This window comes from Bison bison, unplaced genomic scaffold, assembly GCF_000754665.1.
Source record: "Bison bison bison isolate TAMUID 2011002044 unplaced genomic scaffold, Bison_UMD1.0 scf7180017864171, whole genome shotgun sequence".
Lineage (NCBI taxonomy): Eukaryota > Metazoa > Chordata > Mammalia > Artiodactyla > Bovidae > Bison > Bison bison.
Window position 1 is genome coordinate 1,939,912 of NW_011494743.1, and position 16,821 is coordinate 1,956,732.

Below are 16,821 nucleotides of genomic sequence, written 5' to 3' on the forward strand. Positions count from 1 at the left end.
AATTAAAAGACGCTTACTCCTTGGAAGGAAAGTTATGACCAACCTAGATAGCATATTCAAAAGCAGAGACATTACTTTGCCAACAAAGGTCAATCTAGTCAAGGCTATGGTTTTTCCAGTGGTCATGAATGGATGTGAGAGTTGGACTGTGAAGAAGGCTGAGCACCGAAGAATTGATGCTTTTGAACTGTGGTGTTGGAGAAGACTGTTGAGAGTCCCTTGGACTGCAAGGAGATCTAACCTGTCCATTCTGAAGGAGATCAGCCCTGGGATTTCTTTGGAAGGAATGATGCTAAAGCTGAAACTCCAGTACTTTAGCCACCTCATGCGAAGAGTTGACTCATTGGAAAAGACCCTGATGCTGGGAGGGATTGGGGGCAGGAGGAGAAGGGGACAACAGAGGATGAGATGGCTGGATGGCATCACTGACTCGATGGACGTGAGTCTCAGTGAACCCTGGGAGTTGGTGATGGACAGGGAGGCCTGGTGTGCTGCGATTCATGGGGTTGCAGAGAGTCGGACACGACTGAGTGACTGATCTGATCTGATCTAGGTTGGCCATAACTTTTCTTCCAGGAATTAAGCGTCTTTTAATTTCATGGCTGCAGTCACCACCTGCAGTGATTTTGGAGCCCAAAAAAATAAAGTCTGACACTGTTTCCCCATCTATTTCCCATGAAATGATGGGACCAGATGCCATAATCTTCGTTTTCTGAATGTTGAGCTTTAAGCCAACTTTTTCACTCTCCTCTTTCACTTTCATCAAGAGGTTTTTTAGTTCCTCTTCACTTTCTGCCATAAGGGTGGTGTCATCTGCATATCTGAGGTTATTGATATTTCTCCTACCAATCTTGATTCCAGCTTGTGCTTCTTCCAGCCCAGCATTTTTCATGATGTACTCTGCATATAAGTTATATAAATAACAGGGTGACAATATACAGCCTTGACAAACTCCTTTTCCTGTTTGGAACCAGTCTGTTGTTCCACATTCAGGTCTAACTGTTGCCTCCTGACCTGCATATACGTTTCTCAAGAGGCAGGTCAGGTGGTCTGGTATTCCCATCTCTTTCAGAATTTTCCACAGTTTATTGTGATCCGCACAGTCAAAGGCTTTGGCATAGTCAATAAAGCAGAAATAGATGTTTTTTTGGAACTCTCTTGCCTTTTCCATGATGCAGCGGATGTTGGCAATTTGATCTCTGGTTCCTCTGCCTTTTCTAAAACCAGCTTGAACATCTGGAAGTTCACGGTTCACGTATTGCTGAAGCCTGCTTGGAGAATTTTGAGCATTACTTTACTAGCATGTGAGAGGAGTGCAGTTGTGCGGTAGTTTGAGCATTCTTTGGCATTGCCTTTCTTTGGGATTGGAATGAAAACTGACCTTTTCCAGTCCTATGGCCACTGCTGAGTTTTCCAAATTTGCTGGCATATTGAGTGCAGCACTTTTACAGCATCATCTTAAGGAATCAACAGCAGAATAACTGAGGCAGCAGAACAGATGAGTGACCCAGAAGACAGAGTGGTGGAAACCACTGCTGCAAAACAGAATATTGAAAAAAGAATGGGGGAAAAAAAATGAAGACAGCCTACGAGTCCTCTGGGACAACGTTAAATGCAACAACATTCACATTCTAGGGGTCCCAGAAGGGGAAGAGAGAGAGAGAGAGAGAAAGGACCTGAGAAAATATGTGAAGAGATAATAGCTGAAAACTTCTCAAACACGGGAAAGGAAATAGTCAACCCAGCTCAGGAAGTGCAGAGAGTTCCAGGCAAGATAAACCCAAGGAAGACCCCACTAAGACACATAGTAATCAAACTGACAGAAATTAAAGACAAAGATAAAATCTTAGAAGAAACAAGGAAAAACAACAAACAGCAGACAATGGAACTCTCATAAGGTTTTCAGCTGATTTCTCAACACTTTTCAAGCCAGAAGGGAATGGTATGATATATTTAAAGTGATAAAAGTGAAGAACTTAAAACCATGAATACTTTACCCAGCAAGACTCTTGTTCAAATTTGACAGAGAAATCAAAAGGTTTTCAGACAAGCAAAAGTTAAAGAGAATTTAGCACCACCAAACAACCTTTACAACAAAGGCTAAAGGAACTTCTCTAGGCAGGAAACACAAGAGAAGGTAAAGACCTACAAAGAATAAACTCCAAACAATTAAGAAAATGGTAATAGGATCACATAGGTCGATAATTACCTTAAATGTAAGTGGATTAAATGTACCAAAGACACACAGTGGCTGCGTGGATGAAAACATATGCATTTATGTACTTCAACTTACATCACTCTACTTAACCCCTCCAATTGTAATTATTTTATACTGTTAGAATAATCATGTTTCCATTATGGTTGGCAATTTTATTTTTTGTGAAAACTGATTAACATCTTTTACTATTGTGATTATATAACTATTGTTCATTTTTAATACCACTGTATCATGATTGATCAACAGAAAATAATAGAATTCTGTATCACAAAAGCTACCATTTAATAGAAAAACCTATAATCACTTTTTAAAATCTGGATGTACATTAGCATTATCTTGGAATTTTTTGAAAAATACAGGTGCCTAGGTATTGTTTTTCCTCCAAAGCTCTAGGAAGGACTCTAATGAGCAGCCATGTTTATGAACAACAGGACTATATGATGATCTTTATTTCTAGTTCTTTCCACTTTGTTTCACTTTTTCTATTTCATATTCAGTGCTCCCATTTCATTTAGTTTATATTTTCCAGTTTCTCCACCTTTTGTTTGTTATTCTTCTTCCTCAAGCCTTTATCAAGTGTAGCAGAAAAGCTTTTGCATACATATACACATACCTATATGTACAGTATAATATATATACTACAGAATCTTATGAATTTTTGCTTAGCTAAAAAATTTATGATATTTTGATTCCACTTGTTTGACCAAGTAAGAATAGAATGATAGATTTGTAACTATATTCACTCAAAATTTTGATAATAGTTCCATTTATTCTGGCATCTAGTATTACTGTTAAAAGTCTAGAATGCTTATTATTTTTAAAAAAACTATTTGAATGAGGCTTGAAACTTCTAATCCAATTCTGAGAATATCAAGAAATGCTATGTCATTAAAAAAACAACAACAACAACTATTAACTAAAGTACAGATTCTATTCAAGCCCACAAACTTTATGCGAGTGCCCATCACTGCTTTCCCAGCTTAGTCAAGAGCCCACACTGCACTCAGCTGCACTGAGCACCTTCAGCGGCATACCACAAACTCTGATAAATTCTCTTTTCCTTTTTATTGTTACAAATATTTTCTAATTTTCCTTGTTATGGCTTTTTAGATACATCCATCATTTAAAAGTGGACATCTAATTTCCAAATACCTGAGGTTTTTAAAGTATCTTTCATATCAATTTCTCACTTAAATACTTTATTCTCTGCAATCACCCTCTGTGTTTGTTCAGTCTTTAAACCTTCTTGAGGTTTTCAATGGCTAAGTTAGAGATCTCTCTTGGAAAATGTCACATTGTACTTGAAAACATGTGGTTATTTTAAAATATCTTTTGATACTCATTTCTAACATAATTCCACGTGATAAGAGAACAGACTCTATGATTTAAAAATCTTTAGACCAAGACATTTTGCACCTTGTTTTATGTCCGTGGATATGTTCCAGTGTCTCCTGGGAACTTGAACAGAATTTGTATAAAACCTGTATAAATCTTAATTATGTTGAATTGGTTCATAGGGCTTTTCAGGTCTACTATATCCTTCTACTTTTCTGCCTACTCATTCTATTAATTTTTGAGAGTTTCACATTGAAATTCCAACTAAAAATCTTAGTTTAGCTACTTAAAAAATAATTGTAATATAAAATGGAACTATACGTAACTTTGTTTTGTATTTTCCAAATCTCCTATAAATGTGTTATCATAATTTCACAATTTAAAAAATAAAAAATTTAAATAAAAGTTTTTCTCATTTCTAAAACTGAATTATAGCAGGAGAAAATATTTGTAGGGCTAGCTCCTTGGTTCCTTTGAATGAAAAAGATTTGAAAGCTGTTAAAATTCAGGAAAGCTCCCATTTCAAACTATTTTATCTATTTTAACTGATATGCAAGAAGCCCCAGAAGGCTTCAACATTCCAAAATAGCCTCACTGAAAGATTTGTTGTAGAGGGCTAATTAAATATTAATGCTATAGACGGTAACTAAAATAAACAACAAAAAAACCTCTTTAAAACTGACAATCCTTGATTGGGAAACCAAGATCCCACGTATGTGGGCAAAGACTGATGTAACTACTGCTCCAGTCTATCCTGCTCTGAGTGCCCACCACAGGTATCCTCTGTCTGAACTGCCTTCCACCTGGGTGGCTCAGATAGTGAAGAATCTGCCTGCAATGTAGGAGACCCGGATTTGATCCCTGGGTTGGGGAAGATCCCCTGCAGAAGGGAATGGCAACCCACTCCAGTATTCTTGCCTGGAGAATCCCATGGACAGAGAAGCCTGGCGGGCTACAGTCCATGGAGTTGCAAAGTCAGAAATAAAATTCAACACAAGTAAGATTTATACATGTGTGCGACTGAGCACACATGCAACCACATCTTTTCTTTCTACCTGATCCCTCCAGGAACTGGAAACTCTTAGGTTTCCAGCACCTTTATCAGGTAAAGAGGTGCGTGAACCTTACCTAAGAGGTGCATGAACCTCAGGTATTTTGGGGACCTCAAAGAGAGGAATTCACCCAAATCTATAGATATTGTAGGAAGAATATGTGGCAAACTCTTGGTGTTATTTATCTGGCCTTGAGAGGCCTTTAGAAGGTTTAATCTAAGATTCCTTATGAAAAGTTCCGATATAGCCTACTTATAAGAGGCTGTGTGGTCAATTGGGCTCCCCAGGTAGCTCGATGGTAAAGAATCCACCTGCCATTGCAGGAGATGTGGGTTTGATCCCTGGGTTAGGAAATTCCCTGGAAAAGGAAATGGCAATTCACTCCAGTATTCTTGCCTGAGAAATCCCAAGGACAGAGGAGCCTGACAGGCTACAGTCCAGGGGGTTACAAAGAGTCAGACACCACTCAGCAACTGAGCATGTGATCAATTAACCATACTTACTTCACAAATAAGTCTTACTTTGGCTATATTTGGTTGTTATGAAGGTAATTTCACAGAGAAAAAGATAATGCATCATTGGATATTAAATTCTAGTTTTGTTAACTGAGTTTTTTTTTTTTTTTTTAAATTTACTGCCTAAGACTCACTTCTTAGATGGCTTCTTGTTATATTACTGTAAAATTGAATCAAATTATTAAAACAACACTCTATGTTTGCTTCTAAAGCCTATCACAATAATCTATTTTTGAATGAAGATCTCACCATGACTTGCAACCAAGGGATTATGCACACTGGAAAAGACGTCAACAAAAGACTCTCTACAGCTATGGAGGACAGGGCCCATAGCAGGCCTCCACTCCTGAATGAACTGTAACGCCTGTTTCTGACACCCGACTTTGACTAACTAGGATCAGCACCACCAGACCAGGATGAGAAAACGACACCTGAAGTGGAGAGCTGACCCAAAGAGCCAGACCGGGCCTTCACACTATTACTTTGACAACTGCTCACACTTTTGCTTATAAACCCAATGGATTTCTTTCTTGGGCTCAATCATTTGCAAGTTTCAAAAATCAACCCAAACAAACCATAGGTTTGTGGACCTTTGTCCAATATTCCTAGGTTTCCTTGGTGGATTTCTCCTCTCCAAGGCTCTAACTGCTGTTAAGTTGCTTCAGTCGTGTCCGACTCTGTGGGACCCCATAGACAGCAGCTGACCAGGCTCCCCTGTCCCTGGGATTCTCCAGTCAAGAACACTGGAGTGGGTCGCCATTTCCTTCTCCAATGCATGAAAGTGAAGAGTGAAAGTGAAGTCGCTCAGTTGTGTCTGACTCTTCGAGACCCCATGGACAGCAGCCTACCAAGCTTCTCCATCCATGGGATTTTCCAGGCAAGAGTACTGGAGTGGGGTGCCATTGCCTTCTCCAAGGCTCTAACTGGATGGTCCTTTTTTTATTTTAGAAGTAACTCTAATACTATACAAACTACCCACTGCTTCTAATGCCACTACGTGGGATCTTCTTACCTGGCCAGTTAATGACACGTGTTCTGAACCTGGCCACAAACACTCTTTTTCACTAGATGCTAAGTACTGGGTAGCTCCTAATGAACCTAATATAGAACAAGTTTATGGCCCCAGCTCTCTCCAGGTTGTTTAGAGCGCTCACAATTGGTTTCCTCCGGCTTTAAGGTCGTCTATGGGTAGCCTTTGGAAACAAACCTCCCAATTTGCCTTTAATGCTTATATGCGGGGTTTCTATCAGTTTTCCAACGGTAAGACCATTTAGCCAAGATATTTGTTAACCCATCTTACAAAATATTCGAAAAGTCAAATTTCTACTCTGAATGTTCCTCTTCCCAGTTTAGAACCCATACTAGGAAAATGCTTCACTTTAGGGGGATCTTGGCTTAAACATTTACTACTGACACTGTTACTTCTATCGTCAATTCCTGCTCCTCTACATTTCTGGCCATGTAGCATGGTAGGCAGGATCCTGGTTTCCTGGTCAGGAATCCAACGCTGCAGTGGAAACTAGTGTACTAACCACTGGACTGCCAGGAAAGTTCTTCTATTGTCAGTTTGATCACATCGACAGTTTTCTATAGATTAATGAACATGCACAATGCACCTGCAAAAAGTCCTATCAGACACTGGAACTGACCATTAGTTCTTGCCAGACACCTTACTGGTACAACGCCCTAAAATGAGCTATTAAGACCCAACGCCAAAGGACATGATGGACCTAGGGCATGTAAGCACCCGCCCTGGCACCAGGGAACCAAATATTTGATCACCAAATGCTATCAAAAAATTAATGATCAAGCGGGGGGAAACTGATGAAATAACATTCATATTTTATGACAAGACGAGAAAAATTTAAACATAAAAATTTTTTCTACCCTTTTGAGCCTCCTCCCTTCCTTTAATGTGTGCTGTGCATTTGCATTAACCAGAACTCCTTAGGAAATAACTTCCTTCTTAATCTTGTAAAAGGCCACAATGACCCATGACCACTTATTCACTTTGTACATTTAGATCTGGACTGTGTGACCTGTCAGTAATATGTCATTTGACGTATAATCTTCTGTCTCAAAAACACAGAACTATACTTTGACCTCTCAGAGCTTTCTGAAAGACTGTCTCTTGGATTGCAATCCCTAGTGGGGTCGAATAATATTAGGACAGAGGACTGTTTCTTCTGTGTATGCATTTTCCTATTTCTCAAGTAGGTACTATCATTCTAATACATAAACAAATCTTAGAAAAATTAAATACCTTACCTACACCTACATAAAGAATCAGCAGCGAAGGTCAAATGTGAACCCAAATCAGCCATCTCCCAAATGTGTGCTCTCAATACCACACTCTGAGAGGCAACACAAAATGGATTCTTATTTTCCCAATAAGAATCTGGACAAGGCAGAACTCAGTGGTAGGAAAAACACTGGCCTGAGATTCAGAAGCCCAGACTCTAAGATCTGGCACCTTGATTATTGATTAGTTTACCTATCCAGATCTAATTTTTCCCACTATTTCTGGGAAAATGCCAGGGTTGAAAAATATCACTCAGATGCTGCCTTTCTATATTGTGAAAACAAAGTGTTAATGCAAACATGGTGTGGCAACCTAAAACAGAATTCAGTTTTACTATGAATTGAGTAAAAGAGATACTACACATAATATGTCATGTCATCACCAAACTTGACTGAAAAGGTATTATCACACAAATGAGCACACAGAGCCTTAAAGAAGTGAGGTAAATTTGTCTATAATCACCTGGCAGTATAATAGAGCTAGGGTTTGAGTCAAGGCCTATTTAATAGGCTCTTTCCTCAACTTCAAATTGCCTCCTGAAGTGAATGTTACCTAGAATTTTCATCATCTTTCTAATCCTCAAAAGCCAGACTATCCCTACTTCATAAAATCAGCTCATAAGATCAGTCAATATACTACAGAACAAGGATTAAGTCTTACAGAGGAAAACCAATACTTACTTCTTTTTCTATTTTTAATGAAAGAATTAAGGGAAGGAATGGTCTAACTAGCTTATAAAGAAGGGATCATCGAGTGCCTTTTTCAAGATACTATCACTCAATCTCAGAGGATGAGATGATTGGATGGCATCACTGACTCAATGGACATGAGTGTGAGCAAGCTCCGGGAGATGGTGAAGGACAGGGAAGCCTGGCCTGCTGCAGTCTATGGGGTCGCAAAGAGTCAGACGCAACTGAGCGACTAAACAATCACCACCACTTAATCTATGTACCTCACCACTCAAAAAGACCCTACAACCCAGTGAAAGCCCCAAAACGTTCTTGACATCAGATACACAGTAGGAAAAACCCCATTATCATTTTTATAACTGCTTTAGTTCAGAAATCAGTTTGTATGGCCAAGGAATCATAAGATTCTTTCTGGGTTAGCATAGGAGTGAAAGGCAGTCTACTTCTTCTCTTTCCTTTCATAAAGTACATTTCAATGCAACTGAGCATATGCTCTCATAGTGATAAGACAACTGTATTTTAATCCAGAATACATGTACCAAAAGAAAGAAAAAACATTGTTTCACTGATTTCATTACTTCAAGGATTATGAAGTACTTCATAACATCATTTTATTTAATAATCATGACAACATTCTGTTTTGGCATGTCAGGCAGTGTGCTTTGACTTTTAAGGGACCTAGCTCATTTGCTTTCCATAACAATTTTTTAAATCTGCATAAGACCTACCAGGTGAGTAAGAATTTCCTTATATAACAGATGGAACGATTTAAACAGTGGAAGCCAGTAATGAAAAACTGCTGGCTGACTTCTACAGCCAGCAAACTCCAGGAAACTGCTTTGATGCCTTGGAGAGGAAGCATTATTCCCATTTCAGAGATAGGGAAAATGGAGAGATTTGGTTTCCTACCCAGTGTCAAGTGAGTAGAAAATTCAGCACTCAGATTTTGAGTTAATGTTCTTACTTAATCCAGTGCATTTCCCATTTCACTATGTCTCTTTAACATTAAAACCTTACCTTTGTTTACAACTTCCCATTTTACAAACAACATCGCATTAAAATTTAACAAACCGGGGAAGAATGCACCATTCCCCCACAGGTTGGTGAATTAGATATGACAACTCTAGAGAAATGGAACGTAAACCATGACTTGAGATCTTGTTCAAGCCAATTTAAAACTCCAAAACATAAAAAAAGCAAACGTCTTTTAGGTTTAAGAGGCATGGATAAATTTCAATCCTAGTAGGTCACTGACTTTGATAATCTCAGCGTATCTCTAACACAGGATGGACCAATCAGTTTTCATCTGTAATTCAGTTTCTGTATTCTCTTTCACTTCCGAGTATCTATCTGAGTTCCCGGTTGGTAGGGATGAGGGACTCAGTCTATCTGGCAAGTGGCAGTCACTCAACAAATGATGGAAAACCATCTTGGGTACATAGGTCAGACACTGGAGAACCAACGACTACGGACTCTTAGTCCTGAGTAATGCAATGTACATCGCCCAAGGCAAGACCATCCAAGCCTCTCTTCGGTTTCCAATTTAAATGCGGTCTCACTGGATGACATAAAACTGAAGGGGCCCCTGTACAGCAGAGAACCGGCAGAAGACAAACACTCGGGAGAGGCGAGAACCAAGCGGGCCCGGCCCGGCTCACGCGAGGGGATGAGATTCGGGATGCCAGCTGGGCACCCCTGGTGGGCACCCGAGATGCCCAGCGGCTGGGTACCCCCGCCAAGGTTTGGAGAAACGACGCGTCTCTTTCCACCGGCGCCGACAGCGGAGGGTGGTCCCACCATCCGCACCCTCTGCCGGACCAAAGCGGCTCACTCACCCAGAACACAGGCTCCGTGGGGCCGCCCAGTTTCGATTCCCCAGTGTTTGGAAACGGACCGAAAACAAACCGGGTCGCCAGGGGTCACCGCGGGCTTCCGGTTTCCTCGAAGACACAGCCGCTTCCCTGACGAATGCAGCTGCTCCGGGAACGCCGCGGAGGGACTCCCATTTCTCCTGCCTCGGCGGTGCCGGGGCCGGCGCGGCCGGCTAGTGGGCTGCGGCCCGGAGGCTCTGGAACGTGGGCCGAGCCGAGGCCGAAGAAGACCTGTTACCCGGCCTCGTCAGCGTCCGCCCCTGCGGCGCGCCGCGCAGGGGAAACGCCGCAAAAGGGCCGGCGGGAGGGCTGGCGGCGCGCGCCGGAAACGCGGCCTCCGGCTGTCCGCAGCTCAGAGCCAGGGCCGAGCGGGCAAACCGGAAGTCAGGCCCGAGGGAGCACCGAGGGCGTTCGCTAAGCCGGTGCCGGGGCGGGGTCGGAGGGGGCGGTGTACTACGTGTCCCGTGAGCGTCCGCTGCGAGGTGGGCGGGGCCGTCGCGGCCGCGCGTCCCGTGAGCCTCTGCGGCGGGGTGGGCGGGGCGCGGCGACGCGGGAAGCAGAGGCGCTGTGGGGTAAGACTCTAGCTGCCGCGACCGCGGTTGAGCCGTAGGCCGCCTTCTGCGTCGTGTGTTTCCTTGAGCGTCCGCTTGGGGGTCCCCGAGCGTCGTGTCGTGTGGTGGCTCCGTAGGGTGACGCTATTTGGGGTTTCGGGCGCTCGCCTCGCCCTGGCCGGGAACGAGTAACCTGTAGCAGTGCACTCCTGTTGAGGAGGCTTTAACACCCCGCCGGGTTTCGGGGCGTTGCTCCGGATACCCTAACTGTTGGGAACGCGGCTCATATTAACTGTGAGGAAGCTGTTAACTTCGGGATGTAGCCTGCTGCGCTAGGGTTGTTTGTAGAACATGGACACATGTGCTCCGTCGCTTAGTCGTGTCCGAGTCTTTGCGACCCCACGGACGGTAGCTCACCAGACTCCTCTGTCCGTGGAATTTTCCAGGCAAGAATATTGGAGCGGGTCACCCTTTCCTTCTGCAGGGAATCTTGATGAATACCTAGGAAACGCTACCTCCGAAGCGTTTATAAACATATACTTGTTACAAAATGGCCATTTTGAACTGAGTTCAGCACTCTTGACACAAGACACCTTTTCAAAGGTCTTGTTTACAGGCTGTGGTAAATAAAAACAGGTATCCCAAGAGATTCTCCCCCAGCTTTCCCCACCTCTTCCTGTTATCTCGCCAAGGTCATAATGTTCTCCATCAGGAGTTGCCCTTGAAAGCCCCAGAGTGAGGACTGGCTTCAGCGAGGTTTCCTTTGCCCTGGGCGTAGAATGGATTTCAGAGCCATATCTGAACAAAGAATACGGTCTTTGGCACAACTCCTGACTGTGGCTCAGCCCGCTCCTCTCGTTTTTAAACAATCTTGCATCTTTAGAGCTGCTTCAAATCTTTTGTTTAATTAGGCAATATGTTAAAACAGTAAAAAAAAAAAAAATAGTGCTGTTGTGTTTTGTTCTTTCTTAATGGGAGGTATATATATATCTAAGCTGTGAGAAGTAGATACTGTTAGAGGAAAGAGAATATGTCTTTTAAGAAAAATATATAAAGGGTATTTTGGGTTAGTGATTTAACTTCTGTATTATTAAAATCATACCATCCTAGGGATCGTGTTTACTGTGTCTCTGCCCTGTGTTTTGTGACTACTGTGTATGTGTGGCTCTTCAGTGTTAGCAGCATGGAATTAAGATGTCAGAACCTATAAGTTGAAATTGCAGTGTCTCTTCATGTATCAGCTTCAGTGTCATTTCATCAGTATTGTCTTAAAACCATTTTTCTTCCCATCCCTCACATCCATCACATGTTCACGTCTAGAGCTTTAGGGTAAGGGAATGGTTTCAGTGGCAGAGATAACAAAGCAGGTTCAAAGATACTACCAAAAATGAAAAATCTGGTGTCTGGACCTACATAGTCTGTTTTCCCTCTTTCTTCCCATACCTCATCACTCACCCTGCGCCGCGCCCCCACCCCCGACCCCAGACCTCCCCTCAGAATCAAAGTTCATAACTTCTGTTACACTGTGTGTATCTGAGATTGTGTGTATCCCTGAAACAGCAGTCCTCAGACTGCGCATCATGTAACCCAGACCCTTAACCTTGTAAGATACATGACGGCTTTCCAGGGGGTTACATGCCTAGTCACTCAGTCATGTCTGACTCTTTGTGACCCCATAGACTGTAGCCCACCAGGCTCCTCTGTCCATGGGGATTCTCCAGGCAAGAATACTGGAGTGGGTTGCCACGCCCTCCTCCAGGGGATCTTCCTCAACCCAGGGATTGAACCCAAGTCTCCCGCATTGCAGGTAGATTCTTTACCGTCTGAGCCACCAGGGAAGTCCAAATGATAGCTTTAAGTGTATTAATTTTCAGGTTGTTAAATTGCATGTTTCTTCCTGAAAATTGATCTGCCTCCGACTGTGCCTGAACTCGGACACTTCTCCCCTTTCCTCTTCGGTAACTGTCTCTCTCCCACTCTATAATTAAAGTAGTACCTTTAATCTGACCTAAATCTGTTTAGGAAGTAAATGATTCTAATAACTGGATAGCTAATTGTTTCCTAACAATAGTAATTTCCAGTGGTTTTCAAAAATGTTACAGAAGGACACAGTTGTCTGCTGATTAAGAATAATTTTATGGCATACTCCTATGTGATTTTTGGTCCATAGTTTAGTAGTTCAGAAGAGTGATTATTGGTATAACCAGGAATCCTTCTTTTCCTAAATATTTGGAATGAAAGAATACAAAATGTAAGACTAGGATCAGCTTGAACCCTGTTTCTATTTAGCAACAAATAATATGATTCTGAAATGAATGACTTCATTGGAGGGAGGAGGAGCTATCCAATTCTAAATGAGATGCATTTCCAATACAAGCTGACTTAGGATATTTTATAATGATCATAGTTAGAACTGTTTCTCATTTGATAAGTACTGCTCTAGTAAGTAATATAACAATACTGATGACAGTTCTTAAATTTATGTTCTCAGGAATTTTTAAATATACTGTTTTATGTAGGGAAATATGACCAAAGTATTTGCAAACACTGAAATGTGTTGGGATAAGCTTATTTTGGGGAAGTGATACAGAAATATGAGTTCAAGGAGAAAAGGAACAAGATCAATTTCCTAACAGTAGAAGGAGATCTTGTTCATGTGCTGTTCAAATGAATGGGTTGATAGTAGATATCAAATTATTATGGCAGTTACATTCCATTTACAAAAAAAGATATATCCTTCTGTCTCTAGCAGCTAGCCTTGTCCTGAACAGACAGTGTGTACTTCATAATAACTTTTTAACCTGAAGTGCTTTATAGTCAGGAGGAATTAGCTTCTGACAGCTTTCATTTAAAAAAAAAAAAACATGAATGTCATAATTATAAATGCAATGACTTTTTCTTTGAAACATATGTAGGTGAAGAAAAATTTAATAATTGTAGGAAGTCTTTGATGTAAGGAGTAGGGAGAAGAAATACGAGAGGAGCTGCCTAACAGAAGAACAGCAGCAGAGGCCCCAGGATGGGCTTGGTGGATTGTACAAAGGAGGGAAAAAGATCCAGTAGGGGGAATTCTGTACTTACAATGAAGTAAAAGCAACCGTTTTCTGAAGCTTGAGACTTAGACTCTTACTATCTGAGATATGAATTCATTAGTTTATTCAATACTTGATGTTAGTCGCTCAGTCATGTCCGACTCTTTGTGACCCCATGGACTATAGCCCTCCAGGCTCCTCTGTCCATGGAATTCTCCATGCAGGAACACTGGAGTGAGTAGCCGTTTCCTTCTCCAGGGGATCTTCCTAACCCAGGGATTGAACCTGGTCTTCTGCATTTCAGGCAGTTTTGGAGGCAAGTTCTTTATCATCTGAGCCACCAGGGAAGCCCATTCAATACTTAACAAATATTTATTCAGAGCGTGCTGTGTGTCATTGTTTTAGGCACTGAGATGAAACAGGCAAAGTAGCTTTTTAATTTATCACAGAGAAATCAGTCACATAGACAAGATCTATGAGAAATTTAACGTGATAAGAAATTCTCTCCCGTTCAGTTTTGTCATGACAGTTTTTGTAAGTGTCTATGAAGAAAATAATCTTCTTTCCCCTATATAAAATGGGAAGAGAGGAAGAAATAATTCTGTTTTGTGACTTGGACGTATACACTATGAAAATCAGGAAGATTAAGTGAGTTTTTCAGAAGAAAGACATTTTTATAAAACTACCAAATAAACAACAGAGAAAGGATGACATGAAGCTTCAGTAAGATCTAAAGAAAGATAGATTTTTCATAATCTATTTTTCAAACATTATGTAGCAAAATAGAGGGAAAATTTCCAAACCCATTTCACAATCCATGATATAAAAGTGAAATCATTGATTTTTTTAATAGTTGCAGAATTAAGATCACAGTTTCCTACTGTAGATTTTTCAATTGTCTATGAATAGTCAGTTGATTATTAAAAATCCAAAAACAAAATGATGTTTTTTTTTCATTCACTTATGTTCTTTCTCTTGAGAGTCTTTTTATGTCATTCCCTTTGACTTTTATAGCTCCTTCCCTCTCATCCTATAGTCAGTCTGTTCAACTGATTTTGTATATTTTACCTGTTAGCTCATCTTTTGGATCTGTTTCATAGTCTCTACTGTGCCACGGTTTCCCATCTGTCTATTATAATAGTTTCTTCTAATTCTTTCTTTCTTTTTAGCTTCCAGGTCATTCTTTACAGGATAGCTAAATGATCTTTTAAAAATGTAAATCTTACCATTATTTTTCTCCTCTTAAACTCCTGAAATGACTCCTTTGCATGTTTTAAAAGTCCATTTGTAATCCAGCTCAGCCTGTTTACCACCAACTTCTATAAGCACTGCCAGCTCAGACATTGAAATTGGATATCTTTACTCCTTTATAAAGTTTTCATTCAGTTGACCCTGGTTATAATTTTAGAATGTTTACTTTCTTAGAGCATCATTTGACATTTTTGTAAATTAAAAAATTCTTAGATGGGAACTTGAGAAAAATTCTTCAACATTAGTTTGAGAATTATGGTTCTACTTTTTACTTGTCCTAAAATGATATCACATTTAAAAGAGGAACTTGTATCTTCAGATAATGGATATCAGCCTCAGAACATACAAAGCAAAACTGGACAGAACTAGGAGGCACGCCCCCAATACTGGAAGATGCTTCCATTTAACATGCTCCCCTCACTAGCTATAAAAAAATACATTAAGGAAATAGACAATTGGAATAAAATTATTAGTATCACACTTATTAGGATGGCTATTATCAGAAATAAAACCAAAATGGAAAATATTCCTCTTAAAATTAATATGGAATCCTAAGGGACCCTAAATAGCCAAAACAGTCTTGAGAAAGAACAAAGCTATTTGCTGACCTCAAAATATATTACAAAGCTGTGGAATTAAAACATTATGGTACTGGCATCAAGACATACATTTAGCCCTATGGAATAGAATAAAGGGCACAAAAAATCCTCACATATATGGCCAACTGATTCCCAACAGATATGCTAAGACCCTCCAATGAAGTTGGACCCTATCTGAAACCATAAAAATTAAATGAAAATGGATTAAAGGCCTAAATTTAACAGCTAAAACTATAACACTCTTAGAAGAAAAATAGGGAAGAGCTTCATGATACTAGATTTGGCAGTTTCTTGGATGTGACACCAAAAACATAGGCAACAAAACAAAAAACAGGTAAAGTTTTCTAAATCAGTCGCTAATAAAATATTTAAAAATCATTGTCTAGTGACTCCAATATTGAATACTGTGATCTTTACTTTGAATTTCATTAGAATTGTCTGCATTCGTAAATAAAGTGTAATTGTAACTTCAACACTAAAATCATGCCTATGCTTAAATAGTGTAGACATGTAATTATACGGGGAAATGTTCAGAATATATTGTTAAGGAAGCAAATTGTTGAATACCATTTGAAATTATAGATTGACTTATTTATATCTTTTCCTTCCATTAAGATTAGAATTAAAGAGTAAAAACTACATACATAACAGAAAGAGTTGGGGAGACATCCAAGGACAAAGAATTTCAACACATATTCTGAGAAACTTGGTTTGAATCTGTCATGAATTGAAGTGGAGCCCAGGAAGCTTTAGCACAGAATATACTGGACAAGAGACCACAGTGGAAATAGGAATCACTCCTCCCTGAAAGATCGTGATGAGGCTCTGAAGGTCCTAAATGAAAGACGGAGGATGAATATAACATTTTCGGAAGTCTTTCGTGAAGCTTCTATGCTTCCTTACACTTGCTGTTTCATCATGCAGAAAGACAATCTGTCCAGGCTTTCCTCTCAGGACAAAGAAGGAGAGGACCCTCTCCAAAGAAATTGAAAAGAAAATTAGAGAAAATGGTGAAAACGTTTGTGTGTTTCTTTCCAGAATAATTTCAACTTATTTCTGTTCTCAGTGTTTCATGCTTACTTTGCAATTTTAGATGTGATATGTGTAGAAGCATATTCTTAGTTTTGCATTATGCAATTTAAATTTAACTCCACATTCTCACTTAAAAACTCTTTATTGATGTATTTCTTAGTATTTGCATAGTGACTTTTGAAACATTATTTATATAGTTACTCGCTAGAACCCTGGACTGCCCTGGTGGCTCTGCTGGTACAGAATCCACCTGCAATGTGGGAGACCTGGGTTCTATCCCTGGGTTGGGAAGATCCCCTGGAGAAGGAAAAGGCTACCCACTCCAGTTTTCTGGCCTGGAGAATTCCAATTGGAATTCCTGTAAATTCCAATTT

The 16,821-nt window shown here is 40.4% G+C and overlaps 2 protein-coding genes across 4 annotated transcripts in view; one reads left to right on the top strand and one right to left on the bottom strand.

The window, feature by feature from the left end:
* The window catches only part of AZI2 (5-azacytidine induced 2), a 41,669-nt gene extending 31,324 nt beyond the window's left edge, over nucleotides 1-10,345 (bottom strand). For 2 of the 3 annotated variants that reach the window (XR_825464.1, XM_010842049.1), the window contains exon 1: nucleotides 9,947-10,345. The gene's annotated coding sequence lies outside the window, so the exon portion shown is untranslated. The remainder of the gene's footprint in view (nucleotides 1-9,946) is intronic. The other variant, XM_010842048.1, reaches the window with a different exon arrangement.
* A 167-nt stretch (nucleotides 10,346-10,512) lies between these two features.
* ZCWPW2 (zinc finger, CW type with PWWP domain 2) overlaps nucleotides 10,513-16,821 on the top strand; it is a 143,994-nt gene continuing 137,685 nt past the window's right edge. Inside the window, exon 1 of the mRNA XM_010842050.1 lies at nucleotides 10,513-10,554. The gene's annotated coding sequence lies outside the window, so the exon portion shown is untranslated. The remainder of the gene's footprint in view (nucleotides 10,555-16,821) is intronic.